The following is a 7,088-nucleotide window of genomic DNA, read 5'->3' as shown; positions in this document are numbered from 1 at the left end:
CCTTTCTTCATTCCTTCCTTCCATTCTGTCTGTCTATGATTTTATACTCTGATAGTTTGGTGCCTTATTACATATTCTTTGCTCTTTGGTTTTCTTGGTGTACCTAGTTTCAGCAAGAAATAGGTGTACCTAGTTTTAAGCATATTGTTTTTAGCTAATGTATTGGTCTTTTATCCTATTAATTGTAGATAGTTTAAAGCATGTTTAATGCCTGTGTTTCTGCAACAGTCTAAAAATTCTAGGAAATGTTTTCTACTTTTTACGCTCTCTGTGACTTGAATTTCTCATATAGCAAATTATTATAAAATATCTCCAAACATAATTTTTTCCAGATAAGTACTTGAATACTTAAGTAAATGTTTATAGAACTTCAGATTATACTACAACTGAATTTGTCATTTTAAATAAACATATAGAAAATTATTTTACCATCTTTATGATCTCTGACATATAATTTGTTTATTTTTTGAAAAGGAAAACTATCAATTTTCATTAACAAATTGTTTATTTTTGTTGCTAGATTCTAGAATAGCTCTAGAAAAACTTATTGAAACTTTTATTACTGTATTTTTGAATAATGTTGATTTGTACTTTTAAAATGCATTCAGATATTAAGTTATTATGTAAGATGATCTCAGTTATTTCAAAAACAGAGAAGAGGATTTGCAGTACTTGAATACAGGACAGGTGCATTTTTATGGAATAAATGAAGTGAAGGAAATAATTTCACAGGTAGCTTGTGGCTCAGGGAAGTCTCAGGTAATACTATTTGAGAGTTTGGGGGAATTACTATGTGAAATGATGCCCTTGATCACCTGCCCGGGTGGATGTTTGCCTAAGTCCAAAGTTGTGTTCCACTTGTCCTTAATACTCTCTGTCAAATCCAAATGTTTGCTCTGGAGAATGATTACTTCCCTCTTATTCTCTAAATTATACTTTAGAACCTGCTTCTTCCAGGATAATTTCTCTAATTAACATCCGGTGACCTCTGAACCGCTAACACAATTCTGAATCCTCTCAGCCATTCAGCACTTCTGCAGTCACGGTGGCTCCTGTTTCTGGAAATGGAATACCAGTTTACGCTGCTTCCCTTGTTAAACTATAATCATGAACTTAAAAGTATGCCTATCTACACTGTGTTCTCTGAAACACTAAGCAAAATAATTATATATCTGAGCCTTTCTAGATAAATTTGGCCCCCAAGGGAAATTTTATACCAATTTCTTAAATGGTAAGTGGGATGTATTTACGTTTTATTTATATATTTTCAAAATGTATATTTAAAAAATAAAATGTATTTGTTTTATTACAGGTTGAGCATCCCTAATTCAAAAATCCAAAATCTGAAATGCTTTACAATTTAAAACTTTTTGAGTGCTGACATGATGCAATAAGTGGAAAATTTCTTGCCATAAAACTCTCCTTTATGCATAAAATCATGAAAATGCACAAAATCAGGGTGTGTGTAAAAATAGAACACAAATGAATTTGTGTTTAGACTTAGGTGTCTAACCCAAGATATCTCTTTATGTATCTGTAAATGTTCCAAAATCTGACAAATTCAAAATCTGACATACTTTGTCCTCAGACATATCAAATAAGGGACACTCAACAGTTGGATTAAAAGACAAGACAAAAAAGCAGACACAGGTCTGAGAACTGAAATAGTTGCTGCAAGTTTGCTTCATAGTGGGCATTATAGCTGAAACTTTTGTTCAAACACCTTATATAATCCTCATCACTACATGTGTGGGAGATACTGTGAAATTTACCTTGGAAGAAGTGGAGAGGTTTTCTCTGGTGAGAAATAGTTCAGAGAATTGGGGTAAGATAGATCAGCAATACGTGGGAACATTGGGCTAAGAACCTAAAAGATGTATGACAGGAACAATTTATGCTTTGAGCCAATCTCACTATTTTCATATTTATTTTACACTGACTGTATTCTAATGAAGTAATGCTTTAAAACATTTTTTATATCTTAAACTTGAAAAATTCTAGCATTTAAGGTTGATAGGGTAGCAGTTGGTCCTATTGTATGGGTTGGGAATTTGAGAGTAGATAATGCCACAATAGATTGTTTACTTACCTGGTTTATAAGTGCAGGTACAGGGTGATTGTAATTTTAATCTGGAAAAGACCCTAGAGATAAATTTTTACTCTATAGCTATTATAAGGATTGTTGGCTTTTTCATGAAAATAGCCAATTAAAACTCTTGTGAAAATAAAAAGCCAAGAGTTTTTCATCCAACTGTAGGGCTGAAAACAATTATTTATTATTATTATTAGTAGTAGTATAATTATCACATTGATTTTGTATGTCTTTCAGTTAATACAGTCATTTGGTCATTGTGTCTTACTTGAAAAGTAGTAATTTTCATAAAGTACGTTCTTTTTCCATTACTCTAAATTAAACATTTATTTTCAAATGAAGTCTCATTTAGACAATATTTGTCAAGCTTAATTAAATTGTATTTTTTTATAGCATTAAACATATTTTCCCACTGGCCTGCTATAGGATGATTTTAAGTATTAATGAAATGTAACTCAAGAAGAAGGAAGTTGACAGTTGTACAAAGATGTCATCAGAGGCCAGACTGAATTAACTGACAGTCATTTCCCACCACATACAAAGACTTAAAAGAAAAATCTGCTTCATAATATAATACATATATCCTTCCCTGGAGCAATATTGATAATTAATGCCACCAACTCTTGGTTAGGAATATATATGAGCTTGGTCGTAAATGTTCTCATGCATTTTAAATGTCAATGAAATGAATAGCCTTTATTATTTCAGAATGATAACTTGTTCCCAGACAGTGCTACTTTGCAGGGGATGATGACTGCTTTGGCACATAATGAGGTATTACGGGAACATGCCTTAAGCATTTGGAAGACACACCCTTCACTGAATCTGTGCAGCAAGGGCAACATATAAAGGCATGGGAAAAATTGAGGACATCCAATCCCTGTCCCTGCTTCCACTCACAGTCTCATAAATCAGGCTATGCAAATATCAGAAACTTGGGAAGCTTTTTCCTCCAAAGGACAATGCTCTTCTTTCTTTGGTTTGCAGGGCTAAGTGCTCTGCCTACAGTCACCTCTGCTTTCAAGACACAACTTTCACTTGCATTTTAAAGAAAACCTCCAGAAGTTTGACTTCTTTCTGTAGGGAATTAAGAAAGACCTGTGTGTATGCTTTTCTTATTTGGTAGCACATGACAAACATGTGAGATGCTCATGTGACGGGAAGAATTATTAGCAGTGGAGTAAAAGTTTACCCATAGGACTTCTTGTTTCAGCTCCGACATACACAGTGTGACAGTTGGTGCTGCAGTCCTTGTGTAAAATAAAGCCAAGCCAGCTAAAAGTCAATGATTTTTCTCAGAACCATCAAGACCCAGATATTACAGGGTAAACTTCCATCCCAGATTTTGGAGAGGCAAGTCCAGCAGAGCTCTTGCCTGGAGCAGAAGCTGTATGAGCCATACTGTGGTGGCAACAATTAAATGATAATTTTAAAACTGAGCCAGGGGCTAAGTGTGGATCAGCAAAGACAAAAAAAAAAAAAAAACCAAAAAAAAAAAACTTGTAGAGTTGGTACTTTCATAAATTTTAAGCCCAGGAATCCCACCAGATTTTCTCAGCAAAGAGGGAAAGTGATCTCTGTGGCACTGGCATGGAGAAGGGAAGAGAAATCCTTGTGAAATATCCCCAGAGAGTTCTCCAAAATGAAGGTCTCAGCTAGAGGAGAAAAAATGTTACTAGAGCCTTATTGTACTTGCAGGAAGGGATTCTCATGATGACTACTTCTAGCCTTATGATCTCCCCTAGGATGAAAAAAATTATACTCTAATTATGCATTCAAGAAAGTCACATTCTAAGGACACAGACCCACAAAATGTTGATATTTACCCTTAAAATGTAAAGCAATTTCATTTTCTCACACTTTAGCACCACACGAAGAAGTTTAGAAAACACCAAGAAAGATTAAAAAAAAAAATACAGATGCAAGAACTATGAAACTACAGCTAATGATATCATGTTCAAGCACTAGAAAATCAAAGACAAAGAGAAAATTTTGAAAGAAGCCAGAGGGAGAAAAATACACCTTATCTGTTTGTGAAGATTATGAATTATAATAGTCTTCTCATAAGACTATTATAATTCAGCAGAAACCGTGAAAGTAAGGATGGAGGGAATGCTTAAAGTTTTGAGAGAAAATATAAACACAAATCTAGAATTCTGTAGCCAATGAAATCAGTTATCAAATTAAAAAAGAAATAAATTTTCTTAGAGAAAAATTAAAGGACATTGCCACCAGCAGAACATTTTGAAATAAATGTTGAAAGAAGTTCTTTGGGGAAAAGGAAAATAATATGGTTTAGGAACATCTACATGAAGAAAGGAAGTATGTTGGAGAAGTAGTAAATCAAAGTAAAAAGAAAACTTCTAATTTTCTCATTTTACATTTTATTTTAAAAAGGTAAAATAGAATTTCATAACAAAATAATAGGAGAATAATAACTGCTAATACTTTGCATATTGTCACCTTCAAAGTAGTTACTCAGAGTACAAGATATGGGCATAAACAATTCTCTATTTGATCTTAGCATGAACCTTCCTTTTCAGTGAACTAAGAGACACTAATAGTATGGCTACCTTGCATTTTTCTCCCTTTTTCCCTTCCTTATTTTCCCCTTAACCCCTTCCTAGTTCCTTTTCTCTTTTAAACAATTACTTCCCATTTCACATTACCTATTCTATATTCTAGACCTTATTTACTCTTTCAATTTCTCACACCAGGAGACAATACAATGTTTACATATTTGAGTCTGATTAATTTCACTTATGAGTATGGTCTCAAGTTGCATCCATTCACCTATAAAACTCTCAAGTTTATCCTTCTTTATGGCTGAGTAGTATTTCACTGAACAAACATACCATAACTTTTTTATCCATTCCTTCATTGGTGGGCATTTGAATTGTTTCCAAGATTTCATTATTACAAATTGTACTGTTGCTTTAATTTGCATTACCTGAATGACCAATGATATTGAACATTTTTTCATATACTTATTTGACATTTCTATGTCTTCCTCTGAAAAGTGTATGTTCATCTCAGATGCCCAATTTTGGATTGGGTCTTTGAATTTTGGGTGTCTGGGCATTTCCAATTCTTTATATGTCATAAATACAAGCCTTTTGTCTGAGAGACAGTTGGCTAAAATTTTATCCCATTCTGCAGGTTGTCTTTTCACTCTACTGGTGATTTCTTTTTAAGTGCAAAATGTTTTTAATAAGATGAGATCCCAGATATTGATTCTTTGAAGAATTTCCCATGCAGTTTGGTTTTTGTTCATGAACTCTCTGCCTACTCCAATGTCATTAAGATTTCTACATCTACTTTCTCTTCCAGTAGATTTAGTGTTTCTGTTTTAATATTTAGATCTTTAATCCATTTTCACTTTAGTTTAGTGCATGGCGAGAGACATGGTTGTAGTTTTGGTCTTCAGCATGTAGAGAGCCAGTTTTACTAGCACCACTTATTAAAGATGCTATCTTTCTTCCAGTGAATATGTTTGACCTCTTTGTCAAATAAGGTGGCTGAGTGTGTATGTAGATGTGTCTGCATCTTCTAATCTGTTCCAGTGGTCCTCAGGTCTATTTTATGTCAGTACTATGCTGATTTTATCACAGTAGCTTTGTACTATAATTTTAAGTCAGGGACGGTGATGCCTCCCACCTTGCCTTCATTGCCCAGGATTGCCTTTTCTATTTGAGGTCCCTTCTGCTTACAAGTGAATTTTAGGAATGCTTTCTGTAGATCTATGAGGGATGCTAATGTTATTTTGATTGGGATTGCATTAAATCTGTATAACAGTTTTGGGAGTATAGCCATTTTCACAATGTTGGTTTTTCCTATCCATGAGTAAGGGACATCTTTCCATTTTATGATATCCTCTTCTAGAGTACTATAATTTTCAATATACGGATTTTATACTCTGTTAGATTGATTCCTAAATATTTAATTTATTTGGATGCTTTCCCTAATTTCTCTCTGTGAGTTTGTTGCTTGTGTACAGGAATGCTATTGATTTTTTTGAGTGTTGACTTTTTATCTGGCTACAATACTGAACTTGGTTAATAAATGTAGAAGTCTTTTGGTGGAGTTTTTGGGGTCTTCTATGTAGAGTATCATGTCATCTCCAAATAATGATAGTTTAACTTCTTCCTTTCTTATCCTTATTCTTTTTATTTCTCTCTCTTGACTAATTGCTGTGGCTAAATGTTATGGTTTGTATCTGGATGTCCCAGCCCAAGCCTCATGCAGTCATGGGGTGGGCTTCTAGAGTTTATGATTCATTAGTGGTCCAATATTTGGAAGTCATGGGTGTGTGCGCTACACTGGCCCTGGGGCAGGTAGTTTGCATATAATGTAAGGGAGGGAAAGAGGACTGAAACCTCCACAAACTGCGAGCAAAATAAACTTTTCTTTCCTTAATTTTGGGTGTCAAGTATTTTGTCTCAGCAGTGAGAGAAAAGTAACCAAGCCACTAATGTTTCCAGAATTATACTGAAGAGGAGTGGTGACAGTGGACATCCCTGTATTGTTTCTGATTTTAAAGTGAAAGCTTTCAGTTTTTGTTCATTTAGTATGATGTTAGCTGTTGCTTTGTCATAGATGCCTTTTATCAGAATGAGGTGAAGACAATCAGTTCCAATTTTCTGTAGGATTTTTATCATGGATGAGTGTGGAACTTTATCAAAAGCTTTTTCTGCATCTATTGAGAGGACCATGTGAGTTTTGTCTTTGGCTCTGTTGATAAGGTGTATTACATTTATCGTTTTGTATATATTGAACAATCCTTGCATTATTGGGTTGAATCCCACTTGGTCATGATGTATAATTTTCTTGACTATTTGCTGTAATCTTTTTGGTAGCATTTTATTGAGGATTTTGCATCTATGTTCTCTAGGGAGATTGGCCTATAGTTTTCTTTTTTGGTTGGGTTTTTCTTTGGTTTTGGTATCAGGGTAGTATTTGTCTCCAGGAATGAGTTAGGAAGCATTACTTCCTTTAC

The sequence above is a fragment of the Chinchilla lanigera genome, unplaced genomic scaffold, assembly GCF_000276665.1.
Source record: "Chinchilla lanigera isolate Chin_1 unplaced genomic scaffold, ChiLan1.0 scaffold00027, whole genome shotgun sequence".
Classification (NCBI taxonomy): domain Eukaryota; kingdom Metazoa; phylum Chordata; class Mammalia; order Rodentia; family Chinchillidae; genus Chinchilla; species Chinchilla lanigera.
This window is presented reverse-complemented; position numbering follows the sequence as displayed.